The sequence below is a fragment of the Diceros bicornis genome (assembly GCF_020826845.1).
Source record: "Diceros bicornis minor isolate mBicDic1 chromosome 7 unlocalized genomic scaffold, mDicBic1.mat.cur SUPER_7_unloc_3, whole genome shotgun sequence".
Classification (NCBI taxonomy): domain Eukaryota; kingdom Metazoa; phylum Chordata; class Mammalia; order Perissodactyla; family Rhinocerotidae; genus Diceros; species Diceros bicornis.
Window position 1 is genome coordinate 68,672 of NW_026690922.1, and position 19,160 is coordinate 87,831.

The window sequence follows — 19,160 nt, forward strand, 5'->3', positions numbered from 1 at the left end:
CTCTCAAGGGACTCATAATAGCCAAAACAATCCTGAAAAAGAACAAAACTGGAGGACTCACACTTCCTGATTTCAAAACTTACCACAAAGCTACAGTAATCAACAGTATGGTATTCGCATAAAGACAGACATAGAGACCAATGGCATAGAATAGGGAGCCGAGAAACAAAGCCTCACATATACGGTCAAGGGATTTTTCACAAGGGTGCCAAGACCACGCAACGGAGAAAGGTTTCTTTTCAACAAATGGTGCTGGGAAAACTGGATATCCGCATGCAAAAGATTGAAGCTGGACCCCATCCAACACCATATACAAAAATTAACTGAAAATGGATCAAGGACATAAATGTAAGACCTCAAACACGAAAACTCTTAGAAGAAAACATAGGACAAAATCTTCACGACAGCGGACTTGGCAATGATTTCTTGGATATGACACCAAAGGTACAGGTAACGAAAGAAAAACAATGGACAAATTGTACTCCATGAAAATTTTATAAGTTGGTACATCAAGAGGCACTGTCCACAGAGTAAAAAGGCAACCCAAGAGAGGGAGAAAATATTTGCAAATCATGTTTCTGACAAGAGACTGATATCCAGAATATACAGAGAAGTCCTAAAACTAAACAACTAAAAAACAAGCCAAGTCAAATATGGGCAAAGGACTTGAAGAGACATTTCTCCAAAGAAGACTTACAAATGTCATATAAGCACATGAAAAGATGCTCAACACCACTAATTATTAGGGAAATGAAAATCAAAACCACAATGAGACACCACCTCACACCCACTAAAATGAGTGCTATGGAAAAGACAGAAAACAACAAGTGTTGGCCAGGGTGCGGCAAAATTAGAACCCTGGTACACTGTTGACAGGAACGTAAAATGGTGCAGCCGCTATGGAAAACAGTATGGATGTTCCTCAAAAAATTGAACATAGAATTATCACGTGATCCAGCAATTCCACTTCTGGAGATACATCCAAAAGATCTGAAAGCACAGCCTTGAAGAGATATTTGTACACCCATGTTCATAGCAGTATTGTTCACAATAGCGAAAACGTGGAAGCAACCCAAGTGTCCACTGACGCATGAATGGATACACAAAATGTAGTATATCCACACAAAGGAACATTATTCAGCCTTAAAAAGGAAGCAAATTCTGCAATATGCCACACATGGATTAACCTCGGGGACATTATGCTAACAGAAATAAGCCAGTCACAAAAAGATAAATACTGTATGATTCCACTTACACGAGGAACTGAGAGTAGTCAAAATCGTAAGAGATACAAAGTGGAATGGTGGCTGCCAAGGGATGGGGGGAGGGGAGAAGGGAGAGTTATTATTTAATAGGTATAGGGTTTCAGATTTATAAGAGTTATGGGGATGAATGGTGGTGATGACTGTACAATAGTGTAAATGTATTTAACGCCACTGAAGTGTACACTTAAAAATGGTTAAGATGGCACACTTTTTTGTTATGTATATTTTAACTCAATATACAAAAAGGGAAAAAAAAAAAGAGAAATGAGCTATTAAGCCACAAAAAGACATAGTGGACCCTTAAATACATATTGATAAGTGAAAGAAGCCAACCTGAAAAGGCTATATACTCTGTTCCATAGTTTTCATGTATTCCAATTACACGACATTCTAGAAAAGGCAAAAGTATAGAAACACTATAAAGATCAGTGTTGCCAGGAGTTGGGAGGCAAGGAACGAAGAGGCAGAGCACACGGACTTTTAGGGCAATCCAACTCTTCTGTGGGATACTGTCGTGGTGGACACATGAGATTATGCATTTGTCAAATTCCAAGTACATGACAGCGAGACAGCGAACCTTAATGTAAACTACGGACTTGGTTACGAACACTGTAGCAGCATCAGCTCCTCACCTGTGAGGAATGAACCGCACTAACACAGGTGGTCATGCAAGATGTTAACAGTAGGGGAAACCGCAGGGGAGGAGGGAGAAATGCTCTGCACTATCTGCTAAATTTCTCTGTCCATCTAAAACTTTCCTAAAAAACAATCTATTAATTAAAAATTAATCAATGGAAGGTAGGGAGTGGGTAGAAATACGCACGAAACAAGAATATCAGAACACTGATAAATGTTGAAGCTGGGTAATGGGGACATGGGGGGCTATCACACTTTTCTGTTTAATTTGTGAATGTTCAAGGTTTTCCACAATAAAACATTTTTAAAGCTCCAGATTAAATCTAGATTATATATACAAGGAATCAAAGAATATGAAGAAAGCAGATATTTTTGAAGCAAGTACTCAAGGGGCACACTGAGGGAACGTGCAATCACACTGGATAGAGAGTGAACGTCCTGGTTCCACCAGGAAGGTTTGGAGCTCAGTGAGCAAGGCAGGCGACAGCACAGTCAGGCAAGTGACTGATAATGAACACGGAAAATGTTCACCCTCACTGGTCACAGAAATGCCAACGATGGGCCCTGACAGAACTGCCCCAGGATTTACAACGTCGAGACACCCAGAGTTAGAGCGGGCTCAGGGACAGAGCACCACGTCCTGTGAGAATGCCAATCAGCACCGGCTTTCTGGAGGGCAAACCCCCCGAACCCTGGAACCCGCAGGCCACTGGCCCGGCTGCTCTGTTGTATGGACTCTGTCCAAAAACAAAGTGATTGGGTAAAGATGATGGACTGAATAAACATATGTAGAGCCCCTCTGACATAAAATCCCTAAAAAATGACCGAAAGATTCCTTCATTGATGAACAAATTCATAATAGCCCTGGGAACCATCAAGAGAGCCAAAATTTGAGGAAGACATCAAAGAGAGACAACAGCTGGTGACCGGGGACCCCAGTGGGGGGCTCTGGGTGGGCCATGGAGACCCAGCCAGGGCGCCCTCTCTTCCTCCCCCTCTTCCCCCTGCCGCTCACCTAACACCTCCTGCATCGCCCCTCCACTCCCAGCCACTGCCCACCTCACGCTCCAGGAATACAGGAGCAGAGGCGCAGGGCACCCTTTCCACTAGCACAGCTGTCCTCTTGCTCTCTGCGCCTCCCCAGGCGGCGGAGCCCAGCCCTGCACCTCCTCAGGGCCCAGCACGCTCCTCCCGGGCCCTCAGCCTCCTCCTCTCCATCTGGTCCTCCCTGCAGCACCTGCTAGCTCATCTCCACCTTACAAACAAACTCTCCCTTGGACCCATGCTCCCTTCTGGCTACTGTCCACTTGCCCGACTCCCCTTCATGGCGAAACCTCTTAAGTAAAGGGCCTCATCCCTACTGCCCTCCCATGGCTCCCCTTCCCCCACTCTAGACCCAGCTTCATTCCCACCCTCTCAAGGAGACTGAGGTCACCAGTGATCCCACGTGGCCAAGTCCAGCCATCTTCTCTCCATTCTGATCAGAGCTGTATCCCACCCAGCTGAGCACCCCTCCTTTCTGCAATACCCTTTTCCCCTCGTGGCTCCTGCAACCTCATGCTCCACCATTTCAGTCCCCTTTCCTGGACCCTCTTCAGCTACACCTCTGCAAACACTGCCTGCTCCTAGGCTGGGCCCGGGGCCCTTCCACAGCTGCAGTGTCTCCAGGAAACCTCATTCAATTCCACGTTTTTAAACATCTCTGACCTCATCCTCACTCTGCAGACACACCGATGCAACTTCAAGAGCTTAGGTGCTAGCTCCCCAGCATCAGCACCTAAGGAGTATCTCAGACTCGACTCCTCTCAAAATTTCACTGTCATATGAGTTCCAAAATAGCATCAAATATTTCCAAAAAGGAGGAAAAATTTGCATACAATAAATAGTGGTGAACAAAGTAACCGATAAAACGTATACTTACACCCAACCATGGTTGCTTGATGGGGAAAATAAGAACACAGAACTGTGATCAGACAGTCTCAAGCTGGGGAGCGGAAGGTGAGGAGCTGAGAGTGTAGAACACAGGAACTGATCAACTCTAACCATTTCCAGAAAGAAAGGCAGAAACTGTTGTTCCTAAAAGCTGAAAGACACCCACTAGAAGAATAGAAAAATCATGAGAAAACCTAACAAATTAAAAATTAAATTAAATGGTAGACTCAACTTCCAGTTTATCAATAATCACGATTGCGAATGGAGGAAATTGCTCTATAAAAAGACGAAGGCTCTCAAGTTGAGTTGAAATATAGTCATAAAATAAAGGGATATAATATGGTTGAAAATGAGGAGATAAAGAAATAAGATTTTAAATGGACAAAAAGGGGTTTTCTGTGTTGCTGTCAGGAACACTTATGCACCCAACAATATGGTCTTGAAACATAAAGCAAAACTGGACAAACAAGAAGACACAGGCACCTCCAGAATCACAGGGAAACCTACCTTACCTCTCTTAGAAATCCACAGGTCATGGGGCGGCCCCATGGCTTAGCGGTTAAGTGCGTGCGCTCCGCTGCTGGCGGCCCAGGTTCGGATCCCGGGCGCGCACCGACGCACCGCTTCTCCGGCCATGTTGAGGCCGTGTCCCACATGCAGCAACTAGAAGGATGTGCAGCTATGACATACAACTATCTACTGGGGCTTTGGGGGAAAAATAAATAAATAAATAAATAAAAATTAAAAAAAAAAAAGAAATCCACAGGTCAAGTGATACAGTAAGTTAGGAAACAGATCTGTTGACGAACACAAAAAAGCTAGATCTGGCCTCAGCCCGAGGGACAACAACGTAAGCAACTAGTGGAGAGGATGCATTCTCCTCAAACCACAATGAAACAATCACCACAATGGACTGTGTGCTAAGCCACAATGAAATCTCTAAATTGTCCACAAAGCAGAAATCTATAAGTGACCATATTACTAGACCTTCAAGCAATAAAAGTAAAAAATAATCACAAAATATTGGCTCCCCTCCCTCAACCTATCCACTTGAAAATCTGTCCACACTCTTCTAAATCTCTCAGGTTAAAGGGCGGATCCAGACAGACAGACAAACTCTTTAGAAATGAACAGCAAGGAGAGCAGCATGAGGCAAATCCATGGCGTGGGGACAAAGGGACAGACGAAGGGACACAGCCTCCACTGCAGGTATCAGGGAATATCACCTGTACACGAAGAAGCTGAGCACTTCCCTCCAGGAGCCAGAACAACACCACAATAAAACCAAAGACAGAAGAACGAAGCGAGGATTCACGAGGCAGGAACAACAACGTAGACCTGAGCAATGGAGTCAAGGGCTGGCTGTCTGGAAAGACCTGTAACAGTGAGAAACCTTGCGCAGTCTGACCAAGAGGAACAGACAAAGGCACCAAACTGTACCATCAGGTATGACAAACTACAGAAACAGCTTTAACGTGATAGGAGAACATAGCAGATAACTCTGACCAGGACATCAGCGGTCCTCAGCTGGAGCTGTCCTTCCCCCAGGATGCATCTGGAAACACGCGGGATGGGTTTTGTTTCTAGCTTTGTGTTGTCCTAATGGTTGTTGCCCCGGGGGTCCAGGAGGTCCTGAACAGCCTGTCACATAGAGCCATTTCCCACCTGACGTGTTACTGACATCTGGAAAGACAAGCACTGATCCAGATTAAATGAACAATGTGGCTGAGCAGCCCAGTGGCGTAGGGGTTAAGTGCATGCACTCTGCTGTGGTGGCCTGGGGTTCGGATCCCGGGCGCGCACCGATGCACTGCTTATCAAGCCATGCTGTGGTGGCGTCCCATATAAAGTGGAGGAAGATGGGCATGGATGTTAGCCCAGGGCCAGTCTTCCTCAGCAAAAAGAGGAGGATTGACAGATGTTAGCAAAAAAACAAAGAAAGAAAGAAACAAACAAATCAATCAATAAATAAATAATGTGGTAGGGAAATGTTTTCCATGGATGTATAACAGGCAAAAGATGGTACCCTCAGTACGTAAGGAATATCGAGAAACCAATGTTTACAACTACTAAACTGTAAAAGAGTGGGAAAATCAGAAACATAGCCAATAAATACATCAAAAATATATCTAACCTATTTGTACAGGTGGAGAAATATGTATGTAAAGCACAGGAAACAGTCTAGGAGATGACACACCAAATTTTACCATGGACAAGGACAAAAGTTGGGAGATAGGTGAGAAATAGGAGTTTTTACACTTCTTAGTTTATATATTTCTGTAGTTTTAATTTTTACAAAAGTGAACGTATTCTACTCAAACAGATGTTTAAAATTTTAAAGAAATTATTAAAATATTCAAAATGACTTCAGTTCAAGGATATTCATTAAAACATGAATGGGAGGAGTGACGTCAGCGTCACGGCGGAGTGAGCTTTCCCGTAAACTCTTCCCCCGATAAGATACAACAAAAGGAACAGTCACAGACCAACAACAGAATCCTAGACAGTGAAAAGCAAGATCAGAAAGATCCACACTGCTGCACATCTCAGAGAGGAACGTGCTAGGCCCCCAGAGGAAGTGAGGAGAGGTAAGGAGAACTCTTCTCCCTCCCCATCAGATCAGCGATCCCAGTCCACATGGCTCCCAGTGAGGGGATAGGGGCAGCCCTCTGCGGGGAAACCATAGCCCTTCTGGCTCTCTCCGCCAGTGGGAAACTCCCACACAGAGTACTCAGAACTGCTACGGGGTACCATCAACATCTGAGCACCCCAGGAGAGCGGATACCGAGGGGCGAACGAGAAGCCCCCCACACCACGGACCCAGCAGGCAAAAGAGAGAGCACCTCCCCCGCCCGCAAGCTGGACCCTGCGGATCAAAGCGAACAGCTAGGGCAGAGTGCAGGGGGCACAGATTACACAGCCCTTTACCCCCACACAGTGGCAGCGGATGGAAATTGCAACCAGATATTTCCAGGATGAGGACAAACAAAGCCAATACAGGAACCACAATGCAATGGTACAGGAAATCACCAGACCAGAAGGAAAATGACAAGCACCCAGAAACCAACGCTGAAGACACAGAAATCCATAACCTAAACGACAGAGATTTCAAAATAGCTATCATTAAAAAACTCAATGAAATACAAGACATCACAAACAATTCAATGAGATTAGGAGTTTCTTCACAAAAGAGATTGAAATCATAAAGAAAAACCAATCAGTGCTGATGGAGATGAAGAACACAATGGAGGAGATAAAGGAGAACCTGGAATCTTTAAAGAACAGAGCTGACAACATGGAGGAAAGAATTAGCATTATAGAGGATAGGAATACAGATATGCTCCAGATGGAAGAGGAGAGAGAACTAAGACTAAAAAGAAATGAAGAAAGTCTCCGAGAAATATCTGACTCTATTAGGAAATGTAACATAAGAGTTACAGGTATTCCTGAGAGAGAAAAGAGGGAAAGAGGAACAGAGAGCCTATTCAAGGAAATAATAGCTGAGAACTTCCCAAATCTGGGGAAGAAGCAGGAAATACCAGTAAGCGAAGCCAACAGATTACCTAAATATGTCAACAGGCAAAGGCCCACTCCACGACATCTAGTGGTAAGGCTAGCCAGAGTCAATGACAAAGAAACAATATTAAGGGCAGCTAGACAAAAACCAAAGATAACGTACAAAGGAACTCCCATCAGGCTCTCAGCGGATTTCTCAACAGAAACTTTACAGGCTAGGAGAGACTGGAATGATGTATTCAAAATACTTAAAAACAAAAACTTTCAGCCAAGAATAGTCTTATCCAGCAAAAATATCCTTCAAACATGATGGAGAAACAGTAACTTTCCCAGATAAACAAAAGCTAAGGGAGTTCATGGCCACGAGACCCCCCACTACAAGAAATACTCAAGAAGGCCCTCAGGCCTGAAAAAAAGAAGAGAAAGGGAATACAAAGCTTGGAGCAAGGAGAAAAATAGGTAGACAAACTCAGAAAAATAGTAGATCTTTACCAGAATAGGTTAGCAACCACTTAAATACCAAAATCAAAGATCAAAGGAAGGAATTCACCAAAAATAAATTTAACCTTATCACTGTAAACACACAACCACAACACAAGATAGAATAAGGTATAACAAGAACGACTTAGAAGGCAAAGAGGAAAGTGATTGAATTGACTTAGTATAAGGAAATAGGAGGCCATCAGATAATGGACTATCTCATACACAAGATTTTTTATACAAACCTCAAGGTAACCACTAAACAAATAATCAACACAAAATCACATATGATAAACAATGAGAAAACTAGAAGAGTCATAAGACAGAAGAACCAAAACTGAATTGGCAGTCCGAAACAAATGGGACAAGAAACAAGGGAAATGCAAAAGAACCAGAAAATAAGTGACAAAACAGCAACATTAAGCCCTCATATATCAATAATTACCCTAAATGTAAATAGATTGAACTCTCCAATCAAAATATATAGAGTGGCAGGATGGTTTAAAAAGCAAGACCCAACAATATGCTGCCTCCAGGAAACACATCTCAGCTCTAAAGACAAGCACAGCCTCAGAGTGAAAGGATGGAAGACAATACTCCAAGCTAATGACAAACAAAGAAGGTGTTACCATACTCATATCAGAGAAAGTAGACTTCAAGATAAAACAGGTTAAGAGAGACAAAGCAGGGAAATATATAATGATAAAGGGGACACTCCACCAAGAAGACATATCACTTATAAATATATATGCACCCAACATAGGAGCACCAATGTACATGAAGCAACTATTAACAAACCTAAAAGGAGACATTAACAACAACACAATAATAGGAGGGGATCTTAATACCCCACTTACATCAATGGATAGATCATCCAGACAAAAAGTCAATAAAGAAATAGTAGACTTAAATGAAAAACTGGATGAGATGGACCTAGAAGACATATACAGAGCACTCCATCCAAAAACAGCTGACTACACATTCTACTCAAGCGCGCATGGAACATTCTCAAGGATAGACCATATGTTGGGAAACAAAGCAAGCCTTAATAAATTTAAGAAGATTGAAATCATAACAAGCATCTTTTCAGACAATAATGCTATGAAACTGGAAATCAACCATGAAAAAAAACTGGGAAAGTGACAAAAATGTGGAGATTAAACAACATGCTACTGAACAACCAATGGATCATTGATGAAATTAAAGGAGAAATCAAAAAGTATCTGGAAACAAATGAAAATGAAAATATGCCATACCAAACCACATGGGATGCAGCAAAAGCGGTCCTGAGAGGGAAACACATAGCGATACAAGCCCACCTTAACAAACAAGAAAAAGCCCAAATAGGCAACCTTAAATTGAACTAGAAAAAGAACAAAGCCCAAAGTCAGCAGAAGGAAAGAAATAATAAAAATCAGAGCAGAAATAAATGAAATTGAGACCAAAAAAACAGTAGAAAGGATTAATGAAACAAAGAGTTGGTTCTTTGAGAAGATAAACAAAATTGACAAACCCTTAGCCAGGCTTACTAAGCAAAAAAGAGAAAGGGCTCAAGTAAATAAAATTAGAAATGAAAGAGGAGAAATTACAATGGATACCACGGAAATACAGAGGATTATAAGAGAATACTATGAGAAATTATATGCCAACAAATTGGACAATCCAGAAGAAATGGATAAATTCTTAGACTCATACAACCTCCCAAAACTGAACCAAGAAGAAATGGAGAATCTGAATAGACCAATCACAAGTAAAGAGACTGAAATAGTAATCAAAAACCTCCCAAAAAATAAAAGTCCAGGACCAGATGGCTTCTCCGGTGAATTTTACCAAACATTCAAAGAAGATTTAATACCCATCCTTCTCAAACTATTCCAAAAGATAGAGGAAGATGGAACACTTCCTAAGTCATTCTACGAGGCCAACATCACCCTGATACCAAAGCCAGACAAAGACAATACAAAGAAGGAAAATTACAGGCCAATATCGCTGATGAACATAGATGCAAAAATCTTCAACAAAATATTGGCAAACCGAATACAGCAATACATTGAAAAGATCATACACCATGATCAAGTAGGATTTATACCAGGGACGCAGGGATGGTTCAACAACCGCAAATCAATCAACGTGATACATCACATCAACAAAACAAAGAATAAAAACCACATGGTCACCTCAATAGACACAGAGAAAGCATTTGACAAGATACAACATCCATTTATGATAAAAACTCTCAACAAAATGGGTGTAGAAGGAAAGTACCTCAACATAATAAAGTCTATTTATGACAAACCCACAGTCAACATCATACTCAATGGGGAAAGACTGAAAGCCATTCCTCTGAGAACAGGAACGAGGCAGGGCTGCCCACTCTCACCACTCCTATTCAACATACTGGAGGTTTTGGCCAGAGCAATTAGGCAAGAAAAAGGAATAAAAGGAATCCAAATAGGTTACGAAGAAGTGAAACTCTCACTATTTGCAGATGACATGATTTTATATATAGAAAACCCTAAAGAATCCATTGGAAAACTATTAGAAATAATCAACAACTACAGCAAAGTTGCAGGGTACAAAATCAATCTGCAAAAATCTGTTGCATTTCTGTATGCTAATAATGAACTAACAGAAAGAGAACTCAAAAAGATGATACCATTTACAATTGCATCAAAAAGAATAAAATATCTAGGAATAAATCTTACCAAGGAGATGAAAGACCTATACAATGAGAACTACAAGACATTATTGAAAGAAATCGATGACGACATAAAGAAATGGAAAGATATCCCATGCACGTGGATTGGAAGAATAAACATAGTTAAAATGTCTATATTACCTAAAGCAATCCACAGAGTCAATGCAATCCCAATCAGAATCTGAATGACATTCTTCACGGAAATAAAAAAAAGAATACTAAAATTCATATGGGGCAACAAAAGACGCAAATAGCTAAAGCAATCCTAAGAAAAAAGAACAAAGCTGGAGGCATCACAATCCCTGACTTCAAAACATACTCCAAAGCAATAGTAATCAAAACAGCATGGTACTGGTACAAAAACAGACACACAGATCAATGGAACAGAATTGAAAGCACACAAATAAAACCACACATATACGGACAGCTAATTTTTGACAAAGGAGCTAAGAACATACAATGGAGAAAGGAAAGTCTCTTCAATAAATGGTGTTGGGAAAACTGGACAGCCACATGCAAAAGAATGAAAGTGGACCATCTGCTACCGCCATTCACAAAAATTAACTCAAAATGGATCAAAGACCTGAAGGTGAGACCTGAAACTATAAAACTCGCAGAAGAAAATATAAGGAACACACTATTTGACATTGGTCATAGAGGAATCTTTTTGGATGACATGCCTACCCAGACTAGGGAAACTAAGGAAAAAATAAACAAGTGGGACTTGATCAGATTAAAGAGCTTCTACAAGACAAACGAAACCAGAATCAAGATGAACAGACAACCCACCAGCTGGGAGAGAATATTTGCAAAACATACATCTGACAAGAGGTTGATCTCTGTAACATATAAAGAACTCACACAACTGAACACCAAAAAAACAAACAACCTGATCAAAAAATGGGCAGAGGAAACGAACAGACACTTCTCCAAAGACGATATACAGATGGCCAACAGGCACATGAAAAGATGTTCAACATCACTAATCATCAGGGAAATGCAAATCAGAACAACACTAAGATATCACCTCACACCCGTTAGAATGGCTATAATCACCAAGACAAAAACAACAAATGTTGGAGAGGATGTGGAGAAACAGGAACCCTCATACACAGCTGGTGGGAATGCAAAGTGGTGCAGCCTCTATGGAAAACGGTATGGAGATTCCTCAAAGAATTAAAAATAGAGATGCCCTATGATCCAGCCATCCCACTACTGGGAATCTATCCAACGAACCTGAAATCAACAATCCAAAGAGGCTTATGCACCCCTATGTTCACTGCAGCATTATTCACCATAGCCCAGAAGTGGAAGCAACCTAAGTGTCCCTCGACTGACTATTGGATCAAGAAGATGTGGTATATATATACAACGGAATACTACTCAGCCATAAAAAAAGACAAAACCGTCCCATTTGCAACAACATGGATGGACCTGGAGGGTATTATGTTAAGTGAAATAAGCCAGAAAGAGAAAGACAAACACTGTATGATCTCACTCATATGTGGAATGTAAACCAACACATGGTTTACTGTGTTACCAGGGGCAATGGGGGTGGGGGGTGGGCACAAGAGGTGAAGGGAGACATATATATGGTGATGGACAAACAAAAATGTACAACCCCAAACTTCACAATGTTATAAACTATTAAAACATCAATAAAATAAATTAATTAATTAAAAACATGAATGGAAAGAACCTCCCCATTACTTTAAGAGTCTCCCATAACTTTTCTAATAGTTTATTATGTCGATATTATTTCACATTTAGATCCTAACTCATTGGAATTTACATTTGTGTGAGAGATGCAACAGAAGCTGACTTTCTCCTGTTCAAGTGGAAAACCAACCATCCAGGCACCATTCATTGGGTAGGTCTGGCTTTCACAGCTGACCTGCAATGCCTCCTTTCCCACCTGCTAAACCCTGACAGCTACCGCTGCCTCTCCAGTGCCCTAGAGCAAGCGGGGTGAGCTCTGCAACCTGGGCTCCCTGTCTACGAAGGGCGGCTACCAGCAGAGCCTTCTCCCAAGACAGCAGCAGGCATGCTGCACACAGAAGTGCTCAGGGGCCGTCTGCTGCATAGCAGGAAACCCCTCATGATGAGCAGGCAGTGGGGGAGCCCCGAGCCCCGGGACTGACCTTGGCTGGGGGCAGCAGGCTGCTAAGGCAGGGAGCCCCCTCCCTTCAGCTCATCTAGCTCCTCCTGCAGCGTCTGCACCTGGCTGTCGGCGGCTGCCCCTCTTCAGCTCGCCGTTCTTCTCCACCTGCCCCTGCAGGCGGCACCCGTGCTCCTGTTCCCCCGGGAGCAGAAGCAGTAGGAGTGCAGTGAGTCGAGGAGTTCTTGGGCCCCCAGTGCTGACAGGATGAGCCCGCTGAGGGACGTGGGGCCGGTGTCGCTGTGCTCGCCCTGCACAGCTTCTGCGGCTGGCTTCGGGGTGACGTCTGTTGGAGTGGAGGGGCTCTGGGAGGGTTTCTGAGGCATCATTGTGAATGATGAACTTGGGGGCTCTGGGCCAAGCCCTCGTCAGGCCTCAGGCTGGTCCCGCTGCAGCTGGGCTCCGCGTCTCTCTTCAGCCTCCTTCGCTCGACAGGCTCTGGGGGACAGATGGCCTCTCTCGAGTGTACACTGAGGAGAAACTGTAAGAAGGAAACCAGCCAATAAATCTGCACGCCCCAGATCCTGGGGGTAAAGTCACCCACGGAAATGCCACTCTTACCCAGCAGCCCCTCGCTGGGAAGAGGGGGTTTCATCGCCAGCATCTACAGCAGACGTGTTTGCATCTCCCTGGCTGCCTGATGCTGTGGAGGCCACACTGTCTCCTGGAGTTCCTTCCAGAGACTCTGCGCCCGCTTCTGACTGGCGGCTTCCCGGGCAGCCCTGGCTGCGGGTTCACCCTGCAGAGGGGCTCGCTTCAACTTGCGGGACCCCGGCTAGGCCCTCAGGTTTTCCCTCGAGGACGACGATGAACCTGCAGCTCCTTTCCCATCTGCCTCACTCACATGTTCCCTCAGGCCCCCGGCGGCCTTCCTGGTGTCCTTTCTCCTGGGGCGGCCAGGGCCTTCAGCCCCCTCTTCTCAGTCAGGTGGAAGATGGAGGGCACGGCCGCAGGTTTGTGCACGTAGTACTGATCCTCCAGCCTTTCCGAGAGCTTTTTTTGCTGAAATGTTCGCTACAGATGAAAGAATGCTTAGTGGGGTCCAGTCATCCCTGTGAACAGCTTTTAACCACTGGACCACACATTTTGAGCTCTTTATGCAGAGCCTGCAAGGATAAATGAGAAAGTAATTAGAAAGAAAGAATTAAATGTCTCGCCCTAAAATGATCAACTATGAAAGCAAAACAAGTGTTTCTGCGGACACCCAAATCTGTAGCGACTTTGCCCATTAAACCTTTAGTAAAGATTTAAGGACTCTTTAGTAAAGATTAAGGCACCTTCTGCTTGCAAGTTATTACTGGAATAGAAAGATGAAAGACCCACTGTCTACCTTAAGAAGCTCACCATCTGTAGGGCAGAGAAGAAAGGAAGGGGAGGACCTCCTCCCAGGCTGTGGTAAGTGCCCTGTAGGGACACAGATGCTCGGGCAGATAGCACAGGATGGCATCAAGACAACAAGAAAGGCTTCAGGAAGCCCCGGACATAGTTCCTAGAAGCTCATGGCTGCCCAAACCTCCTGCTGTCCCTGGGATGCAGGACTTGGGCTGCTAAAACAGAGATGGTTGGTCCCCCCATTTCAAAGCCAGGCCAGGGGTCGGCCAGCAGAGCCTCCCAGGCACTCAGCAGGGCGCCTGGCCCCAGCTCTGCGCAAGCAGCTGAGGATGCAAGACCGCCGCCAAGAGGAGGTCAGCCCCAAGAGCTGCAGTTCCGTGTTCCTCCTGTCCTTCCACTACCAGGAGAAAAGCTGCTCCCTGTACAAAGCAAGCAGCCCCTGCAAGACACCGACCAAGACACTTCATCATCTCTTCTCCTCATTAAGGTAAAATCTCTATTTAGACCAAACTATGCACATGGGTGGGGGCGGGGGGTTGGAGGGAGTCTCTCCCGAGGGCTGTCTGCTCCACCTGAGGTCATCTAGCCCCCTGAGGCCGCTGTGGACCAGACCAGGTGGATAGTAGGTCCTCAGGGAGTTTCAAGCAACATGACCTTCTAACCTTTCTCAATGCTTTGTGACTAGTTACCAAAGGACCCCCACCTCCTTTGCCCCCAGACCACGTTAGACCACCACACGTGCCAAGAGCAGCCTTCTCTGCAGTGCTTTGCCTCATTCTCAAAAACAGTAACAAAACTTTTGGGACACAGGCTCTGAAGGAAACTGTCAAGAAAGCATGGTGGCTAACCTCTGAAACAAGCTCATGTTACTAGTTCTTTGGATAGATTGTAACAACTTCCGACTTAGAACAAACCACTGTAAACTTTCAATAAGATTACAGACAACAAGTGCCATTCAGGTCTTTCAAACTTCAATAACAACCTGCAACACGAAACAAAAGGATCTGCCAGGTTTTCAAAGTAGAATGTCTTCAGCGCACTGTTCTGGGACCTCCAGTGTGGAGTCCAAAGGACTCGGTGAACTGGCTGAATTCCAGAAGCCCTCCTGAAGGGAGCCAGGCCAGGAGGAAGGCAAACCCCTCACCCCGCTGTGGGAGCCCAAGGAAGATGGTGGAGAGAGAAGCCCCTTCCCTGAGCCCCCAGGGTAAGTCTCCCTGTGAGGAGTGGGCTGCGCCTGGCTCTACCCAGGATGCTGTCAGATGCCCAGTCTGCAGGGTCAGCCTCCCCGTAAGGAGTGGGCCGCGCCCTCCTCCACCCAGGATGCTGTCAGATGCTGAGTCCGAGTCCGCACCATCAGCCTCCCCGCGAGGAGTGGGCTGCACCCTGCTCCGCCCAGGATGCTGTCACATGCAGAGTCCGAGTCCACAGGGTCAGCCTGGCCCGCAGGGTCAGCCTTCCCGTGAGGAGTGGGCCGTGCCCTCCTCCACCCAGGATGCTGTCACATGCAGAGTCCCAGTCCACAGGGTCAGCCTGGCCAGCAGGGTCAGCCTCCCCGTGAGGAATGGGCTGCGCCCTGCTCCGCCCAGGATGCTGTCAGATGCCTCTCCAGGACTCACCTCCAGCACAGAGCCACCTTTCTGTGCACTGCCAGGACCCTTCTGCACTGCCAGGACCCTTCTAGCAACAGAGCGCCGGGAGGGACGTCCATCAAAGAGGTACAAGCTGCATTTGCTCAGCCGCATTCCTGATCGCAGAGATCAAGGCAGGCTCCATGCCATCAGAAGAGCAGAAAAGTCACAGCAAATGCAAAAAGATAGTGACCTAAGGAAGAGCGTTTCCAGAACACCCTGTTTCTCGACATTGTTGGCCCCAGCCGGAATCAGTGGAGACCAGGGTGGCCGCGGGGTGGGGGTGAGAGGGTGGTGGAGGCCATAAAGTGGGCGCCAGTGGCCGTGGTGGCCCGAGGCGCCCGGACTAGAGACAGTGGCACAGACAAGGCCACACAGCGCCCGGCGCTGACTCACCCGCTGGACCGGCCCGAGGACAAAGTGCCGCACGCCTCGGGCTGGACCGCGCGGGGGTGCTGACTGGGCGGCAGCGGCCGGTTACCTGCGGAAGGAGACGGCGGTTTCTCCTGCTGCCCGGCGATGGGAGCAGTTCGCGGCCGCACAGCGATCACCATCCCGGGCCTCAGGCTATCGGGCCTCAGGCTATCGCGCCGCCATGCTCCGGCCCCCTCCTCACCACCCCACAGCGGGACCGCCACAAGGGTAAGGGCTCGCTGCGACACTCTGTGGGACGTGGAGCTGATCCCCGAGGCCTGCAGGACGGCAAGATGGCGGCGCGCTCCTGCCCGTCGGCCGTAAAGCAAGATGGCTGCGCCCATGAGCCTAGGCAAAATGCCGGCCAACGCGCCCGCCCAGGGTCGCGCTGCCCAAACGCGTCTGTTCCGCTGCCCCGATAGGTCGCTGCTGCGGTGTTCAGAGCAAACGACCCAGACCGCGGGGGAGCTGACTGTGCGGGCAGGCCCTCTACGCAGGGACCTGCCGTACGCCAAGATGGCGACCCACGCACTTCTGCCTGCACTTCCGGCCTGGCCCGCGTTGCTCGGCCGGATTGGCCCCAGCGGCTGCCCGTCGCGTGGCGCTCATTCTCCAGGGCAGCGGAAAGAAGAACGCGGGTGAGGGCGTGCCTGGGCGGGGCGGCCTGGGAGGCTGCGCTCGCCTGGGCCCTCGGCCGCCAGGACTGGCCGGCGCGGTTTGGGGCGGGGCCGCGGGGCGGAGCATGGTCCTCGAGCAGAGCGGGTGGCGGCGCCTGTGGTGAGACCGGCGCCTCTGACAGCCCGCTCCCTGCGGGTCTGGACGCTCTTCCACTCCGCCCGCTGCGCTCGGGCGCCGGCCTGACAGGACAAGGCCGCTGGGGCGGGTGGGGGGCGGCGAGGGGTAGTGGGGCGTTGGGGAGGGGAGGGGAGGGGAGGGGTGCGCCAGCGGGGCTGGGGCGCCGGCCTGACAGGCCAAGGCCGCTGGGGCAGGGGGCAGCGGGGCGTTGGGGAGGGGAGCAGAGGGGAGGGGTGCGCTGGCGGGGCTGGGGCGCCGGCCTGACAGGCCAAGGCCGCTGGGGCGGGTGGGGGGCGGCGAGGGGTAGTGGGGCGTTGGGGAGGGGAGGGGAGGGGTGCGCCAGCGGGGCTGGGGCGCCGGCCTGACAGGCCAAGGCCGCTGGGGCAGGGGGCAGCGGGGCGTTGGGGAGGGAAGCAGAGGGGAGGGGTGCGCTGGCGGGGCTGGGGCGCCGGCCTGACAGGCCAAGGCCGCTGGGGCGGGTGGGGGGCGGCGAGGGGTAGTGGGGCGTTGGGGAGGGGAGGGGAGGGGTGCGCCAGCGGGGCTGGGGCGCCGGCCTGACAGGCCAAGGCCGCTGGGGCAGGGGGCAGCGGGGCGTTGGGGAGGGGAGCAGAGGGGAGGGGTGCGCTGGCGGGGCTGGGGCGCCGGCCTGACAGGCCAAGGCCGCTGGGGCGTGGGCGGGGAGGCGGAGGCAGCGGGGTGTTGGGGAGTCTGTGGCTCTTTTCCACGAGAGGGGAGCAGAAAATGGCTGCCTGGAATCCTTCGTATGAAGTCCCTGTGCCCCTCCCAGGCTCTCTCCTGGCACAGACATCCTACGGGAAGGCCTTGGAGTGGAGGTTCCTCTGTGCAATCTTTCTTGGGTGTTCTGGCCTGTCAGCACTGCTCCTCCCTGGGTTTGTCACCTTGAAAAGATTTACTCACTTAGTGGAGCTTCAGGTTTTCAAAAGTTAAAGTTTATGTAATCAGTGGCCTTGAAAAGCAGTATAAAATATTTCCAAAGAGGCAAGAAATAGGTACTTCAGAAAAAAATAAAAGATTCTAATATTACATTGAATGTGTTAAAAATTCTGGTTTCCCCCTTGAGCGTGTGTAGTCCTGTTCTGAGGTCAGTTATTTTCTTTGGGATGGGGTGTTCCAAATGGAATTCCAGGGCTTACGTTTGAACAGCAAAAGTGTTAAGTATGATTAATTGTTTATAAAACAGTGTTTTGCCATGGAAATAACAATTAATAATATTTTCTGAAACTAATAAATACATGTGGCTTTTCTCATTGTACCAGAAAAATGTTGTATAACTTTCTTCCCTCCTTTCCACATAAACCGTGGGTTTGTGTGACCTTGCTGGATTCTTCAAACACTGGGCTGTGCCATTTACAAGATCACTGTGGTCCAAAGCGACGTGACTGGGAGCAGAAGCCTGGGGTCAGGGTCTCTAAGCTAAGCCCCCCTTGAGCCTGCACAGGGAAGTACTTGAGGGCCCACACGTTCTTCCTGGGTGTCCTCCCTGGTCATACCCACTGCAGAAGGAGCCTTTCTGCTGAGAGAAGCTGCAGAGCCCTGGAAAGCTGGGAAGGCACCTGCACAGGGGGAGGGAGTTGCTGCCCTTCCTGAGGTTGTCCCTGTGCTCCCCTTGGGCCTGTGTCTACACGTAGGGTGGAGTTTTGCACCCACAGTGCAGGTGCCTGCAGAGGGTAATTTATGCACATTGGGAAAGTCTGTGAAGTCAAGAGTTCTGTGTCTGGATTAGGGTTTATGAATTTAGGGTTCATTTGGGTCACAACCTTAAACCGCATCCTGCCGAGAGTCTCCTCACTTGTGAGAGTGGAAGCTGAGAGAGGGAGCCCTTCTCTTCCTCCCCGGGCGGAGGAGGGTGTGTGAGCTCCCAGAGTCCATTCCTGTGGCTGCTCAGGTGTCCCCACCCTCCTGCACCAGGAACTGACCCACTCAGGGCTTCTGTCCCCACCAGGAGAGTTTAGAATGTGTTTAACTTTCTGAATGTGGCTTTCCTTCTGTCCCTGGGAAGCAGGCTGCTTATCTGTCCTGATTCCAATATTTGTGTTTCTTTGCTTTGGATTCCTGTATCGATTGAACAGTGCAGCCCTGTGCCTCTGGTTTCCCTTAGCACCTTGTAATTTTATTTCCTATATAACAAATAACATTTCGAGTTTCTTGGGCTTAAAAATGTGAATTGATGGAGAGATCTAATGTCAGTAAGGCAAGAAAATTGTGGAACTAAATAGAATTTTTGTCCCTTTTAGGCAAGAGACTCTCAAGATGTGAAAAGAATGTGTTGAAGTTTACAGGTGCAG

At 47.6% G+C, this 19,160-nt stretch overlaps 1 protein-coding gene across 1 annotated transcript in view; it reads right to left on the minus strand.

Moving 5' to 3' along the window:
- Positions 1-13,657, minus strand: part of LOC131402324 (ral guanine nucleotide dissociation stimulator-like) — a 29,998-nt gene extending 16,341 nt beyond the window's left edge. Inside the window, exon 1 of the mRNA XM_058537146.1 lies at positions 12,669-13,657. The gene's annotated coding sequence lies outside the window, so the exon portion shown is untranslated. The remainder of the gene's footprint in view (positions 1-12,668) is intronic.
- Positions 13,658-19,160: the final 5,503 nt, after the last annotated feature.